This window comes from Notamacropus eugenii, chromosome 1 (genome assembly GCF_028372415.1).
Source record: "Notamacropus eugenii isolate mMacEug1 chromosome 1, mMacEug1.pri_v2, whole genome shotgun sequence".
NCBI lineage: Eukaryota > Metazoa > Chordata > Mammalia > Diprotodontia > Macropodidae > Notamacropus > Notamacropus eugenii.
The window spans coordinates 322,940,959-322,958,677 of NC_092872.1; the positions used below are offsets into that span (position 1 = coordinate 322,940,959).

The following is a 17,719-nucleotide window of genomic DNA, read 5'->3' on the forward strand; positions in this document are numbered from 1 at the left end:
TCCATTCTCTCCCCTGACCTGTGTCCCCCACAATAGTGTTTTCTTCTGATTATCCATTTCCAGAAAGTGTTGTTCCTATTATCTTCCGTCTCCTATCCCCTTCCACACTGCCTTCTTGCAGGGTAAATAGATTTCCATACCCAATTGAGTGTGTGTTACTATCTCCTTAAGCCAAATCCTGTGAAAGTAAGGCTCATTAATTTCATTTTATCTCCCCTCTTTTCCCCTAGATTGTAAAAGTTTTTTCTTGTTTCTTTTTTTTTTTGAGATGATTTGTGACATTATACCTCTCCCTTTTTCTTACTCTTGGTACATTCCACACAATAGTAAATTTTATTTTATATATATTCTCCCTTCACATTCAGTTCACACTCCTGTCTATGTGTGTTTGAAAGTGTGTGTATTCATATATACATATATATATATATATATATATATATATACATTCTTACACATTTACATATGAATATATGTGCATATACATATGTACTCCCATGCACAACTATATACACATCCATAAATATATGCACGTATATATAAGAGGGCAGTGTTTCATGATAATTTCTGAGAAGGTGATATCTAGACTTGTTTTTTTTAATCATCGTTTTCAGGTACCAATATATGGATACACACACACATATACATATACTTATATTTTCTCTAACTTCTCTGATACTGAAAAAGCTTACAAGCATTACAAATATCATCTTTCCATGCAGGAATGTAAAAAGTTAAATGTTAATGAGTTTCTTATGACTTCTCTTTTCTGTTTTCCATTTCATATTTCTCTTGATTCTTGTGTTTGAAAGTCAAATTTTCTATTCAGCTGTGGTATTTTTAACAGGAATGATTGGAAGTCCTCTATTTCATTGAAATTAGATTTTGTCCTCTGAAGTACTATACTCAGATTTGCTGAGAAGATGATTCTTGGTTTTCATTCTACCTCCTTTGATCTCTGGAATATCATATTCCATACCCTTTGATCTTTTAGTGTAGAAGTTGCTAAATCCTGTGTTGTCCTGATTGCATTTCCACAATTCTGAAGTTATTTCTTTCTGGCTGTTTGTAATATTTTCTGTGGGACCTAGGAACTCTGGAATGTGGCTACAATATTCCTAAGAATTTTATTTTTGGGGACTCTTTCAGAAGGTGACTAACGAGTTCTTTCCATTTCTATTTTACCTTCTGGTTCGAGTTTTCCCTGATAATTTATTGGAAGGTGATGTCTGAGCTCTTTTTTGATCATGGTTTTCAGGTAGACTAATAATCTTTAAATGATCACTCCTAGATCTATTTTCCAGGTCAGTTGTTTTTCCAATGAGATATTTCACTTTGTCTTCTATTTTTTCCATTGTTTTGATTTTGTTTTATAATTTCTTGATTTCTCAAAATTATTACCTTCCACGTTTTCCATTTTAATTTTAAAAGAATTATTTCCTTCAGTGAGCATTTGTACCTCCTTTTCCATCTGGCCTATTCTGCTTTTTAAGACATTCTTCTTCTCATTGACTTTTTGGTCCTCTTTTTCCATTGGGGTTAGGTTATTTATAAAGGTTTCATTTCCTTTAGCATTATGAGTGGGTCTCCTCTAGCAAGCTGTTGACTTGTTTTTCATGATTTTTTTGCATCACTTTCGTTTCTCTTCCCAAATTTCCTCCACCCCTCTTAATCAAAAATCATTTTTGAGCCCTTTATGAGCCTCAGACCACTTCAGAGAGATAGATAGATTGATTGATAGACAAAAATAGACAGAGAAAGAAATATGTGCGTAGGCACACATATATATGTATGTAAGTAGGTATGTATATATATATATATATATATATATATATATATATATATATATATATATATATATATATATATATATATATATATATATATATATATATACATACACACACACACACACCAATACATACATATAAACTTGAAGGCTTTTTTCTGAGACCTTTACCTTGCTGTCTTTTTCCAGTTGTATGCTTTCTTCTTCCACTGATTGCAAGTTTTCCTCTTATTCATTCAAAAGGATGGAAGAAAATACCTTTTCACCAAGAAATTAGCCTTCTATAGTCTTATTTTTTGTGTTGTTTTTTTTTTGTTTACCATTTTCCCAGTCAATTACTTGGTTTTTGAGTCCTTTGTCAAGTGGAGGGTATACTATCACAGACTTCAGAGGTTTTGTGCAGCCATTGTTTAAGATATCACTAGGGACCTGTAAGTTTTCAGTTCCTCCAAAATGGCATAGTGAAGGGAGAGGTGTTTACTCTCCTCCCAGCCTGTGCTCTAGTCTGTGAGGAACCATAAACACTTTTATCTGCCCTGGAACTGTGAGTAGGATTACCTCTCCACCGCTGCCACCAGCTCCTCTATGCCAGCACTCTTCCTCACCCCGTAACTAACACTCAGGACTGAGACTCAAATCAGCCACTCCATTTCCCCATAGTTTATAAGCAGACAGCTCCAGAAGCAGCTGCTGCTGAGGTAGTGGCTGCAGCAGTCTTGGGGACAGGGTTGGATCACACTCCACTCTCACCCAGGTGAAAGAGCCTTCTCACTGACCTTTGAAACTATCTTTGGAGTTTGTGGGTTGAGAAATCTGGAAACTGTGACAGCTGCCCATGATTCGATGCACTGAAGCCTATTTCTTTCCCATCTGTGCTAGAGAAGCACAGCTAGGGCTGGGCTTTGCTATGAGCCTGGTCCAAAGACCATTTCTGTTGACCTTCCAGATTGTCTTAGGCTTGAAATCTGTTTCACTCTGTCATGTTGTGGCTTCTGCTGCTCTAGAATTTTTTAAGAGTAATTTTTAAAGGTTTTTTAGGGACTGTGGGGGAAAAGCTAAAGCAAGTTCATGCTTCTACTCCACCACCTTGTCTCTGCTCCCTGTACCAATATTTCTGAGAAGTTCCTGTCATCACTTACTTTTAGCTACTGAGAAACTGCTGCTGAAAACTCGCAAGTCCCCAAAAATTCTTTAACATATATTTTTAAGGAATAGCTAGTGGGTGCTGCGGCTTTCAGACTTGTCAACCCACAAATACTAAAGACAGCTTCAAAGGTCAGTGGGAATGATCTCTGACAAGATTGAGAGTAAATGTGGTACAGTCCAAGTCCAGCCCCAGGTCGGGGGCAGCCATTGTTGAAGAAGAGGTTGCTTCTGGAGAATGCATCTTAATAAAGATCTCAGAAGTTAAATAAGTGGCTGGGGAACATTAACAAACAGAGGGGAAAGAAACCCACTATAGAATCTTGCTTTCATGATCTAGAAATATTTTCTTGCATCATTGGTAATGAGGAAGGTAAAAACATACATGCAGAAGAAGCCAGTAAAGTCAAAGCTACTGCATCCAAACCTGCAAGAAAAATATGAATTGATCTCAGGCCATGGAAGAACTCAAAAAGGATTTTGAAAATTAAGTAAGAGAGGTAGAGAAAAAATTGGGAAGAGAAATAAGAGTAATGCTAGAAAATAATGAAAAATGAATCAACATCTTGCTAAAGGAAATCCTCCAAAATGCTGACGAAAATAGTAGCTTTAAAATTAGAATAACACAAATGACAAAGGAGGTCCACAAATTCAATGAGAAGAGTGTGTAATAAAGAGAATTGGCCAAATGGAAAAAGAAGCCCAAGAACTCCCTGAAGAAAATAATTTCTTCAAAATTAGAATGGAGCAAATGAAAGCTAGTGGCTTTGTGACAAATCAAAAAATTATAAAAGAAAAGCCAAAAATGAAAAACCAGAAGACAATGTGAATTATTTCATTGGAAAAGTGACTAAGCTGGAAAATAGATCCAAGAGAGATAATTTAAAACTTATTGGACTGCGTGAAAAATCACGATCAATAAAAAGTCTAAACATCATCTTTCAAGTAATTATAAAAGAAAACTGACCTGATATTCTAAGACTAGAGGGTAAAATGGAAATAGAAAGAATCCACCAACCTCTCCTGAAAGACATCCCAAAAGGAAAACTCCTAGTAATATTGTAGCCAAATTCCAGAGTTCCCAGGTCAAGGAGAAACTATTACAAATAGCCAGAAAGAAATAATTGAGGTACCGTGGAAGCAAAATCAGGATAACAAAAGTTTTGGCAGCTTCTACACTAAGGAATTTCAGATATTCCACGGTCAAATATTCCAGAGGTCAAAGAAGATAGGGTTGAAACCAAGAATCATCTACCCAGAAAAACTGAGTATAATATATCAAGTGATAAAATGGAACGTCACTCAAACAGAGGAATTTCAAACATTCTTGCCGGAAAAATCAGAGCTGAATAGAAAATCTTATTTTGAAATACAAGAAGCAAGAGAAGCAATAAAGGCTGATCAGGAAAGAGAAACTATTAGGGACTTAGAGTTGAACTGCTTACATTCCTACATGGAGAGATGGTATTTGCAACCCATGAGACCATTCTCACTAGTAGGATAGTTGGAGGGAATATGTATTTGTTTGTGTGTATAATATATATATATATATATATATATATGTATTATATTATTACATGTGTATATGTGTGTAGATCTGTGTATGTGTACATGTACATGTATAATGTATATACATATGTATACACACACGCACACACATATGTGTACATACATACATACATACATACATACATACATATATATATATATATATATATACAGAGAAAGAGACACACACATACACACACACACACAGAGGGAGCGAGGGAGAAGGCATGACTGAATATGTAGGAATGATATCCAAAAAAAGAAAATTAAGTGTTGAGAGGAATGTAGTAGGCGAAAGAGAAAGGGAGAGGTAGAATGTAGCAAATCATCTCACATAAAAGAGCGAAGAAAGAGCTTTTACAATGAAGGGGAACAAGGGGAATATGAGACGAAATAAGTAAACCTTCCTCTCATCAGATTTAGCTTCAGGAGACAATAACATACACAATCAACTGGGTATGGAAGTTTATCTTACCCTCTAGGAAAGCTAGAAGGTGGGGAGGGAGGGAATAAGAAAGGGGGGATAATAGAAGTGATAGAAAATTGGTTGAAGGAGTAATCAGAAGTAAACATTTTTGTAGAGGGACAGATCCCTCAATCACTTCCATATAACTCAGATGTTCCCCCCTTTCCTCCCCTGCATTCCCCCCTCCCTCCATCCTCCCTCTCCGAGTTGCCATACAATGTTATATAGGTTCTACACATACATTCCAATTAAATATATTTTCAACTTGGTGATGCTGCATGAAGAAGAGAAGGACAGGAAAGAGGAAAATACAGTCTTTCACAACATGAATGTTATGGAAGTGTTTTGCATGACTAGACATGTATAACCTATTTCAAATTACTTGCCTTCTCAATGAGGGTAGATGGGGAGGGTAGAGGGAGAGAAAGTAGAATTCAAAGCGTTTAAGATTAACTTTAAAGACTATTTTTACATGAAACTAGGAAATAAGATATATTGGCAATAGGGTATAGAAATCTATCTTGCCCTACAGGACAATAGAAGGCAAGTGAATAAGGACTAGGGGGATGGTGATAGAAGGAAGGCAGATTGGAGGACAGGATAATAAGAATACACACTGTCATGAGGCTGGAAAAGGGGTGAATGGGGAGAAAAATTAAAATTCAACAAATTTTTAAAGTGAATATTGAAAATTAAAAATAAATATTTTTTTTAAAAAGAAAAAAGATTTGTTCTTGAACTAATAAATCCTACTAGACATTCCAGGAGATCTTAAATTTTTGGTATGGTGTTATAGTCTATCTTCTGTTACACAAAGTCTGATGGTTCACAACCCCGAATCCTAGGTGCCTACACCCAAATATTCTTCTATGCCAGTACTATTGGTGAAATAAGGACTACCATGCTGTATGATTTCTATGTGGGAGGCATGAATCATTAGTGTCATTCACTTGTGAGTTCAGTGTCTGCCTTCTTTTAGGCTGCATTTCTCCCAATTAATGCTGAAACTCAAAAAATATTTGTTTGTATGTTTATGCATATGAGGACCATGACATGAACTTTCTTGCTGGTACACAAAACCTCCCAAGGGAATTCGAGACTAACTATGATGTAACCTAGATATACGCAGTCCTTTTTAATTTATTTCTTTGTTTATCTGATTATTTTAGTTTTCAACATTCCTGTTATAAAAAAAACAGTAAAAATTTGATGAGACAGAGATTAAATTCTTCAGGGGGCTTATTTGTCTTCTCTCCAAGCTAATCTCTCATTCCTTCTTTTCTTTACTATTTGTTTCCAGTGTTCTACAATCACTTCCATATAACTTAGATGTTCCCCCCTTTCCGCCCTCTCATTCCCTCCTCCCTCTGTCCTCCCTCCCTGAGTTACCATACAATGTTATATAGGTTCTACACATACATTCCTATTAAATATATTTTCAACTTAGTCATGTTGCATGAAGAATTAAAATGAAAGGGAGAAATCATAAAACAAACCAAAATGTAATACAAAAGAAAATGATCTGCTACATTCTGCAATCTAATTCCATAGTTCTTTCTCTGGATGTGGAAGGCTTTTTGGCTTAAGAGACCACTGTGAATTTTTTAAGTCCTTGCATTGCAATGAAGTGCTAAGTCTACCAGAAAAAATCGTTGCTCACTGTGGTTGTGGCTGTGCATAAAGTTCTCCTGGATCTGCTCCTTTCACTCAGCATAAGTTCACATAAGTCTTTCCAGGTCTCTCTGAAGTTTTCCTGTTCATCATTTCTTACATCAAAATATTATTCCATTGCATTCATATACCACAATTGATTCAGTCATTCCCCAATTGATGGGCATCCCCTTGATTTCCACTTTTTGGCCACCACAAAGAGTGCTGTTATAATTATTTTTTGTACATGTGAGATCATTTCCCATTTTTATAATCTCTTAGGGATACAATCCTAGAAAGAGTATTGCTGGGTCAAAAGGTATGCACATTTTTTGTAGCCCGTTGGGCAGAGCTCCAAATTGCTCTCCAGAATATCTGGATTAACTCAGAGCTCCACCAACAATGATTTAGTGTTCCACCTCTCCCACATCGTCTCCAACATTGATCATCATCCTATTTTGTCATGTTAGCCAATCTCATAGGTGTGATGTGGTGTCTCAGAGTTTTTTGACTTACGTCTCTCTAATCAATTGTGATTTAGAGAATTTTTTTCATATGACTATAGATAGCTTTGATTTTTTTCCTCTGAAAACTGCTTGTTCATATCCTTTGAGCATTGATCAACTGGGAAATGACTTGTATTCTTGGATATTTGACTCATTTCTCTATATATTTTAGAAATCAGGCCTTTATCATTGACAGTAGTTGCAAAATTTTTTCCCAATTTTCGGCTTCCCTACTGATCTTGGTTGCATTGTGTTTGTTTGTGTAAAAACTTTTCAATTTAATGTAACCAAAAGTATCCATTTTGCATTTTGTAGTTTTTTCTGTCTCTTGTTTGGTCAAAAATTCTTCCTTTCTCCATAAATCTGATAAATACACTATTCCTTGCTCCACTGATTTTCATAATATCAGTCTTTATACTTAGATCATGTACTCATTTGGACTTTATTCTTGTGTATGGTGTCAGGCATTGGTCTATGCCTAGTTTCTGCCATAATGTTATCCAGTTTTCCCAGCAATTTTTGTCAAACAGTGATTTATTATCCCAGAAGCTGGGCTCCATGCGTTTATCAAACAGTTAGATTGCTATATTCATTGACTACTGTGTTGGGTACCTAATCTATTCCACCATCTCTCTTTCCTGATGAAAAGACTAGTAGGATTTTATCATATGACCAACAAAGTATGAATTCTCGCAAGTGCACCAAGTATGTATCTATTCCACAATTTAAACAAAATACATCTGCTTTCTGGCTGTAATACATTGATAGTATCTCTAAAGTGTGTCTAGGTAGCCTTGAATTCCAAGTTTCCTTGCTCTTCTTGGAAGAGTAAGTTTAGATATTGGTGTGTCTTGTACAAGGTTTGAGTTTTCCTTACACAGTGGGAAACGTTTGATCTAAGTTGCTCTTTCTTTTCAGCTCTTTGACTCATACTTAAGGATATATAATGGACTCACGCATGGGTTATTCTATTATTCCATCACTTCATTTCTAGTTCCCTAGCCAGTCACATTAATGATGATGGATTTTCCTTGGTGCATATCCATTGGTGATGCACTCATCCATTTTGTTGCCAGTTGGTCTCTTGATCACTTGAATTGTTCAAGCCTAGTCTATGTGCTCCACAGTGAGTGTCTTTTTTTCAATAACAGCTCTCCAAATATGGTCCTAAACCTTAGGGTCCTACAACAAGAAAATTGGAGGCCTTTTCTTTGCCTCCTGATGATGATTACCAAGGAAATTAGGTACCCTCAATTCCACCTAATTGGCTGTCCAGCATCTATAAATATTTAATTCCCATGACACCATCAATGTGTTGTGGAGTCCCTGATATTCTTCTCGAATTTCTCATTTTCTCTGCATCATTGAGTGGCTCTTCCTACTTCCCATCCATAGTGTCAAAGGTCCTGTTCACCAGATGGCTATGAGTACTGTACCTCTCCAGGCCTCTTAGATCTTATTCCTTGATACATACTTTTTGCTCCAGTGACACTGGCCTCCAGGCTGTTCCACAAACAAGACATTCCATCTACTCAGTTCCAAGCCTTTTTCCTGGTGCTTTTTTCTTATGAAGCTCATTTACGACCTCTTCAATTCTTTTTTTCAAAAATAAGTCTTTTTAAATTCTATGTCCTCTTCTGCTAAATCAGGCAATTTAATTTTTTGTAAATATTCTGTGTTTCAATTAAATTGCTAAATTTATTGGCATATAATTGGGCAAAATACATCCTTACAATTTTTTTGAACTTCCCCTTTGTTACTAGTAAATTGACAATTTTCATTTTTAATACTAGTGATTGATTTTCTTCCTTTTTTAACTTAAATTATCCAGTGGGTTATCTATTTTATTGCTTTTATCCATAAAATCAACTACTCGTTTTATTTACTAATTCAATGTTTTTTATGCTCAATTTTTAATCACACCTTGAATTTTTAGAATTTCAAATTTAGGATATAGTAGGGTTTATTTGGTTTATTCTCTTTTTATTTTTTGAAATAGCATACCCAAGTCATTAGTTCTCTTTTTGTCTATATTATTAATGAAGGTATTCAAGGATATAAATTTTCCTGTGTTCACTGCTTTTGCTGTACCCCATAGGTTTTGATATACTGTTTTATCATTGTCACTTTCTTCAATGAAATTATTAATTATTTCTATCATTTGTTCTTTGACCCAATCATTCTTTAAGATTAGGTTGCTTTATCTGCAACTAGTTTTTAGTCTTTGTTTCTGTGGTCCCTTATTAAATACAGTTGGTATTGCAGTATTGCATTGTAATCTGCGGAAGATATTTTTAATACTTCTGACTTTTACTATTAAAATTTTATGTACAAATATATGGTCAATTTTGGTAAAGGTATCATGAACCTCTGAGAAAAAGCTGTATTCCTTAATAACTTCATTGAATTTCCTCCAGATTTCATATATACCTTATCTAAAATTCTATTCCCTTCCTTGAATTTTTCATATTTATTTTTTGGTTAGATTTATCTAGTTCTGAGAGTCAAAGATTAAACTTGCTCATTATTATAATACTTCTATCTATTTCTCCCTATAATTCTTTTAACTTTTCTTTTACAAATTTAGATGCTCTAGTATTTTTATATGCAAGTTTAGATTTAATATTGCTTAATTAACTGTAGTGCCTTTTACTAAACTGTGATTGCCCTGTTTATATCTTTTAATTATATCTATTTTACCATAATTTTGTCAGAAATCATAATTGCTACCCTTGTTTTTTTGCATCAGCTAAAGCATAATGAAATGTACTCAAAACTTTCATTTTTAACTCTGCATGTATCTCTCATTCTATTTTTAAGAAAACTTTAATTTACTTATTTTCAGTTTTTAACAATGACTTCCACAAGTTTCAAATTTCCCTCCCTTCCTCCCTGAGATAGCATGGAGTCTTACATCGGTTGTACACTTACTTTCTTATTAAATACATTTTGACATTAGTCATGTTATATAGAAGAATTAAAATGAATGGGAGAAACTAGGAGAAAAATCAAAACAAAACACAGTGTAACACAAGAGAAAATAGTCTGCTTCATTCTGTGTTCTGATTTCATAGATCTTTCTCTGGATGTGGAAGGCCTTTTGCATCGAGTCCTTTGGAAATATTTTAGGTTCTTGCATTGCTGTGAAGGGCTAAATTGTTCAGGAAACAGTCGTCACAAACTGTGCCTGTTACTGTGTATAATGTTCTCCTGGTTCTGCTCATTGCACTCAGCATCAGTTCATACAAGTATTTCCAGATTTTTCTGAATTCTGACAGTTCATAATTCCTTATAGCACAATAGTATTTCACTATATTCATATACCATAATTTTTTCAATCATTTCTCAATTGATGGGCATTTTCTCGGTTTCTTCTTCTTGACCATGACAAAAAGAGCTGCAATAAATATACATGTGAGACCTTTTCCCATTTTTATGATCTCTTTGGGATACAGTCATAGAAGCAATATTGCTGGGTAAAAGAGTATGTACATTTTTGTAGACCTTTAGGAAGAACTGCAAATTGCTCTCCAGAATGGTTGGGTCAGCTCGCAGCTTCATCAAAATGAATTAGTATTCCAACTCTCCCACATCTTCTCCAACACTTATCGTCTTCCTGATTTGCCATACTAGTCAATCAGACAGGTGTGATGTGGTACCTCAGAAGTGTTTTGATTTGCATCTCTCTAATCAATAGTGATTTAGAGCACATATTTGACCATTTGTCAATTCTGGAATGATTTGCATTCTTGCAAATTTTACTCAGCTCTTTATATATTTTATAAATGAGGCCTACATCACAGAAACTATTTGTAAAAATTCTTTCCCAGTTTTCTGCTCCCCTCCTAATCTTGGTTGCTTTGGATTTGTTTGTGAAAAACTTTGCAATTAATTTACTTTAATGCACAATTACATTACTTTAATGTAATGTAATCAAAATTATCCATTTGGCACTTCATATTGTTCTCTATCTCTTATTTGGACATAAATTTCTCCATTCTTCATAAATCTGCAATATACACTATTCCTTGTTCCCATAATTTGTTTATAATATCAGTCTTTATACCTAGATCTTGTACCCATTTGGACTTTATTCTTGTGTGTGCTGTCAGGCATTGGTCTCTGCCCAGTTTCTGCCACACAACTATCCAGTTATCCTAGTAGTTTTTCTCAAACACTGAGTTCTCATCCCAGAAAATTGGGTCCTTGGGTTTATCAAATAGTAGACTGCTACATTCATTGGTCACTGTTTCTTGAGTCCCTAATCTATCCCAATGATCTACTCCTCTATTTCTTAGCAAGAAAAAAGTGGTTTTGTTGATTACTGCTTTACAATACAAATTGAGGTCTGATATGGTTAGGCCACCTTCCCTAGCATTTCTTTACATTAATTCCCTGATGTTGTGGTCCTGTTCTTCTTCTTGATGAATTTTGATGTCATTTTTTCTAGCTCTATGAAATTATTTCCCGGTAGTTTGATTGATATGGTACTGAATATGTAGATCAATTTATGTAAAATTGTCATTTTTATTTCATTAGCTCAGCCTACCCATGAGTAACTGATGGTTTTCCAGTTACTTACATCTGACTTTATTTTTGCAAAGAGAGTTTTGTAGTTGTGCTCATATAGTCCCTAGGTTTTTTTTGGCTTACAGACCCCTAAATATTTTATAACGTCTATTGTAAAGTTGAAGGGAATGTCTCTTTCTATCTCTTGCTTTTGGACTTTGTTAGTAATATATAGAAATGGAGATGATATATGTGGGTTTATTTTGCAACCTGCAACTTTGCCAAAGTTGTTTATTATTTCAAGTAGCTTTTTACTTAATTCTCTAGAATCCTCTAAGTATATCATCATATCATCTGCAAAGACTGACAACTTAGTTTCTTCTTTGCCTATTCTAATTCTGTTATATTTTTTCTTCTCTTGTTGCTAAAGCTAACATTTATGGTGCCCTATTGAATAACAGTGGTGATAATGAACATCCTTCGTCACCCCTGGTCTTGTTCGAAATGCATTAAGTTTGCTCCATTACATATAATGTTTGCTGATCATTTTAGTTATGTGCTACTTATTATTTTGAGGAAGACTCCAGTTATTCCCAAGCTCTCCAGTATTTTCAATGGTAATGTGTGTTGTATTTTGTCAGAAACTTGTTCTGCATCTAATGAGATAATCATGTGGTTTCTCTTAGGTTTTAATGATATGATCAATAATACAAATAGTTTTCATAATATTGAACAAGCTGTGCATTCTTGATATAAATTCTACCTGATCATAATGTAGTATTCATATGATAATTTGCAGTACTCTTTTTGCTAGTCTAATTTTAAATTTTTGTTTCTACATTCCCTGAGGAAATTAGTCCATAATTTTCCTTCTCTATTTTGGCTGCTCCTGTTTTACGGATCAGAAAAACATCTGCATAGTAAAAACAATTTGATAGGACTGCTTCTTCAGCAATTTTCCCAAACAGTCTATATAGAATTGGAATTAACTGTTCTTTAAATGTTTCATAGAATTCACTTTTAAATTCATCTGGTCATGGAGATTTTTTCCAAGGGAGTTCATTGATGGCTCGTTCAATGTGTTTTTCTGAGATGGGCTTATTTAAGTATTTTACTTCCTGTTCTGTTAATCTGGGCAATTTATATTTTTTTTATTATTCATTCATTTAACTTAGGTTGTAAAATTTATGGAGATACAGTTGGGCAAAATCATTTCTAATTATTCTTTTAATTTCTTCCTTTTTGGAGTTGAGTTCATCTTTTTAACTTTTAATATTGGTAATTTGGCTTCCTTCTTTCTTTTTGTTAATCACATTGATCAAAAGTTTATCAATCTTATACTTTTTTCATAAACCCAACTCTTAGTTTTTTTGTTAGTTCAATAGTTCTCTTAATTTCAATTTTATTAATCTCTCCTTTGGTTTTCAGTGTTTCTAATTTGGTACTTACTTCAGAATTTTCAATTTGTTCTTTTTCTAGCTTGGTCAGTTGCATGCCCAATTCATTGATCATCTGTTTCTCTATTTTATTCATGTAGGCATGAAAATATGCAAAATTTCCCCCAAAAAAACCTGTTTTTGAAGTATCCCATAAGATTTGGTAGGCTGTCTCATTATTGTCATTCTCTTGAATGAAGTTGTTGATTGTTTCTGTAATTTGTTGTTTAACCCACTCATTTTTTCGGATTAGAGTCTTCAGGTTCCAATTAATTTTTGGTTTATATTTCCATGACCTTTGATTACAAATATTTTTTATTGCATTATGATCTGAAAAGGAAGCATTCATTATCTCTGCCTGTGTGCCCAGGATTGGGTGGTTTTATTCCCCAGTACATGGTCAGTTTTTTTGTTATGCCTCATGTACTACTGAGAAAAAGATATATTCCTTTCTGTCATAATTCAATTTTCTCCAGATGTCCATAATATCTACCTCATCCAGAGTTCTATTCATCTTCTTAACTTCTTTCTTGTTCATTTTTAGCTTAGATTTATCAAGTTCAGAGAGGGGGAGGTTGAGGTTCCTCACTAGTATAGTTTTGCTGTCTATTTCTTTCTGAAATTCGCTTAAATTCTTCTCTAAGAATTTGCATGCTATACCACTTGGTTCATGCATGTTTAGTAATGATATTACTTCATTGTCTAAGATGCCTTTTAGCGGAATATAGTTTCCTTTCTTATTTGTTTGATTAGATTTATTTCTGTTTTTGCATTGTCTGTTATTAGGATTGCTACTCCTGCTTGTTTTATATCAATTGAGGCATAATACATTCTGCTCCAACCTTTTACCTTTAGTCTTGTGTATCTCCCTGTATTAAATTTCTTTCTTGTAAACAATATATTGTTGAATTATAGCTTTTAATCTGATCTGTTATTTGCCTCTGTTTCATGGGAGAGATCATTCCACTCACTTTCACAATTATGATTACTATCTGTGTTTCTTTCTCTATCCTTTTTCCCCCATTCATACTTTCATTTCACCCTTCTTCCTTATCCTCCACAATAGGGGTTTAATTTTTGACGACTGCTTCCCTCAGTCTTCCACCCCTTCTATCATTTCCCCTCCCTTTTTTCCCCCTTTCCCTTACTTCTTCTTACTACCCCCTTCTTCTCTCCTTTTAAACCTCCTCCCTTTTCTGTCCCCTTTTTCCTCCTACTGTTTATAGGGCAAGTTAGATTTCTACACTTAACTGAGTATATTGCTCCATCCTTGAATCAAATCAGATGAGAGTAAATCTCAACTAGTACTGCCTTCCCTCCCTTCTTTCTCTGTGCTATAATTTGTTTTTGTGACTCTTCATGTGATATAATTTACCATTTCCTGCTTCCTCCTTTTCACTTCTCCTATTACAATCCATTTTCACCCTTTAAGCACCTATTTATCGTTACATCAGGTAATTTATACTTACTCCGTCAATCTACGTATATCACTTTTAAATGTCATAATAACTATGTAATTCTGAAGATAATTAACAATTATCACCCATACAGGGATATGAACAGCTTTCCCATATTGAATAGCAAGTTGTTTCTTTCTGTTTACCTCTGCATGCCTCTCTTGAGTCTTGTATTTGGAGATCAAATTTTCTATTGAGCTCTTCCTTTTCATCAGGAAGGTGTGAAAATCCCCCATTTCACTGAATGACCATCTCTTTGCCTGTAATGTTATGCTCAGTTTTGCTGAGTAATTGACCTTTTGTTGTAGTCCAGACTCCTTTACTTTACAATTTATCATATTCCATTCCCTTCGATCCTTGAATGTAAAAACTGCAAGGTGCCGTGTGATCCAGACTGTAGTTCTTTGATATTTGAATTATTTCTTTCTGGTTACTTGTAATATTTTCTCCTTAACTTGATAGTTCTGGATTTTGGCAACAATTTTCCTTGGCGTTTTCAATCTGAGATCTCTTACAGGTTCTTTTGATGACTATTTTGTCCTGTGAATCTAGAACCTCAGGACAGTTTTCCTTGATGATTTCTTGAAAGATATTTTCCAGGCTCTTTTTTCTCATCATGACTTTCTAGTAGACAAATAATTTTAGATGTTCTCTCCTGGATCTATTTTGCAGGTCAGTTGTTTTTCCAATAAGATATTTTACGTTTTCTCCCATTTTTTCATTCTCTATATTTTGTTTCACTGACTCTTGGTGTCTCATGGAATCATTAACTTCTAGTTGCCCAATTCTAACTTTTAATAAATTGTTTTCCTCAGTTAACTTTTGTGCCTCCTTTTCCATTTGTCCAAATGTTCATTTTAAGGAGCTGTTCTCTTCAGTGAATTCTTTTTTCATTTTATCAATTTTATTTTTAAAATCATTGGCCAATTTTTCTTCTGCCTCTCAATTTTTTTTTTTAAATCCTTGATGTCTTCTGAGAATACTCTTTGGGTTTGAGACAAGTTCATATTCCCTTTTGAGGTTTCAGATGTGAGAATAGTATCAACTCTATCCTCTTTTGTATTCCTATTTTGGCCTTCTTTCTCTCCTCAGTAAGATTTTATGATCTTTGCTTTTCTTTTTTGCTTCTTGCTCATGACAATTGCCTTGTTTCTGTCTTTTAAAATGAATCTCTGCTTCTGGGCCACAGGAGTGTCTATCCAATTCCTTGGCTGTGCTGAGGCATGCCTGGGGGCCGTTTTTAGTGCTTGAGGGCTCCACCTCCTTGTTGCTCAGGGTCTCCTACTGGTTCATTGAGTTGGCCTGTCTGGGACACCGCTTGTCCTGCACTGGTACCCTTCAATCACAGCTAAAGGTACTCTTCTTGATGATCTTCCTAGCCTTCTGAGCTGAGAGACTGTTTATCCCTTCCACTGATCCCACTATTTCAGGATTTTTCCTGGTGCAGTATTCTCTGCGTTTTTCAAGATCAACAAGGGGAACGTGAGAGCACTTACACTTTTTTCTTTCATCTTGACTCCTGTTAATTCAAGTGGGTGACTCAAACATTTAATCTGTGGGCTGATAGTCTTAGAAGTCGCCGCTGCTATAACCGGGAGTCATGTGCTTCTCTCTCCCTCAGTTCCACTGGACAGGGCTGATATGTTTGAGAATCCGCATTACTGCTTGTACCTTAGTCCACCCTGGCAGTTCCTGCTCTGTTCCACTATGTCAGAGTCTGGATTGGTGCAGCCTATGTACTCTGTGCTTCACCATCCACATGTAACAGATCCTTCTGTTGGCCTTCTGGGAAGTCCTGGACTAGAAATCTGACACACTCTGTAGCCTAGTGGATTCTGCCACTCTAAAATGTGTTAAGATTCTCTTTTTAGAGATATCTGAAGGCATTTGTGGTAGGACTCAGGTGAATCTGTGCTCGCCCTCCAACATGTTAGCTCCAGACCCTTGTATTTCTCATTCTTAAATGTGTTTCTTGTAAACAACATGTTGGGTTCTGATTTTTAAACCAATCTGCTGTAAGGTTGTGTTTTAGGAGTGTGTGCATTCTAATCCCATTCAAAGTTGTATACTATTTGCGAATTTCCTTCCATCCCTATTGTCCATCTCATCCTCTCTTTTTACACTATACTTGTTGCTTTAGCTTCTTCTCTACCCTCCTATTCTTTATTCTGTCAATAACTCCAGGAGTCCTCGTCCACCACTGTCCTAATCTTTAATCTAATCATCTTTCCAAAAGTCCCTTCCCCAACCTCTCCACCAATTCTCTTACCTCTTTAAGTCCTTAAACTTTCTACACCCCTCCAGATGTACTTATTGTCTCCTCTTCAACCCAGATCTGATGGGAGTAAGGTTCCAACAATTACTAGTGCTCCACCTGCACCTGTTTCCTCTGTGTCAGTTCTTTATTTCATGCCCCATTTTGTGAGATAATCGTTCCTTTCTTTTCCTTTTCCTACGGATTATTTTTTTTGTAAAGAACAATAACATCATATACAAATCAGCCCCAACCTTTATTTCAAACTATCCTCATAATTCTGAGTTTTAGGAATACTGATAACATATAGATAAGAACGTATATAAACATATATACATATATACATATATACAAGTATATGTATATGTATGTTCATGTATATATATGCATATGAGAGTATATGTGTATGTGCATATTTTGAACTTGATGACCTAATATATATTTTGACCTTAATGAGTTCCTTTTAATTAGTCTTCAAAGTGTTCCTCACATATTTGGTGGATTTTTTTATATCAAATTTTCCTTTGAATTCTGGTCTTTTTGTCACAAATACCTGAAAGTTTTTCAATTCATCAAATAGTCTTTTACTAATTAGGTACCATACCCAATTATTTTGTATAAGTTATTCATGGCCACAACCCTAGATTATTTGCTCTTTGAAATTTAGTGTTCCAACACTTACAGTATTTTAATGTAGAAGCTAGAAGATCTTCTGAAAACTTGGCTGTGTCTCCAAAGTATTTAAATCATTTTTCTCTTGTTGTTTCCAATATTTTCTCCTTAACTTGGGAGTTTTGAAACTTAATTATGACATTCCTGTAAGTTTTATTCAGGAGATCTTTTTCAGATTGTGACAATAGATATTTTTTTCTACTTCTGCTTTATCCTCTTGTTCCAGAAAGTCAGAGCAATTTTCCTTAATAATTACTTATACTTTTGTCAAGATTTTTTTATCATAGCTTTC

At 34.8% G+C, this 17,719-nt stretch overlaps 1 protein-coding gene and 1 pseudogene across 2 annotated transcripts in view; both read left to right on the forward strand.

Moving 5' to 3' along the window:
- The window catches only part of LOC140517968 (immunoglobulin alpha-2 heavy chain-like), a gene marked incomplete at its 5' end in the record, with an annotated part of 937,512 nt that overhangs the window by 262,845 nt on the left and 656,948 nt on the right, over positions 1-17,719 (forward strand). The window lies entirely within an intron of this gene.
- The window catches only part of LOC140529441 (Ig mu chain C region-like), a 177,169-nt pseudogene that overhangs the window by 49,777 nt on the left and 109,673 nt on the right, over positions 1-17,719 (forward strand). Inside the window, exon 2 of the transcript XR_011975556.1 lies at positions 15,522-15,530. The product of XR_011975556.1 is annotated as an Ig mu chain C region-like (transcript). The remainder of the gene's footprint in view (positions 1-15,521; positions 15,531-17,719) is intronic.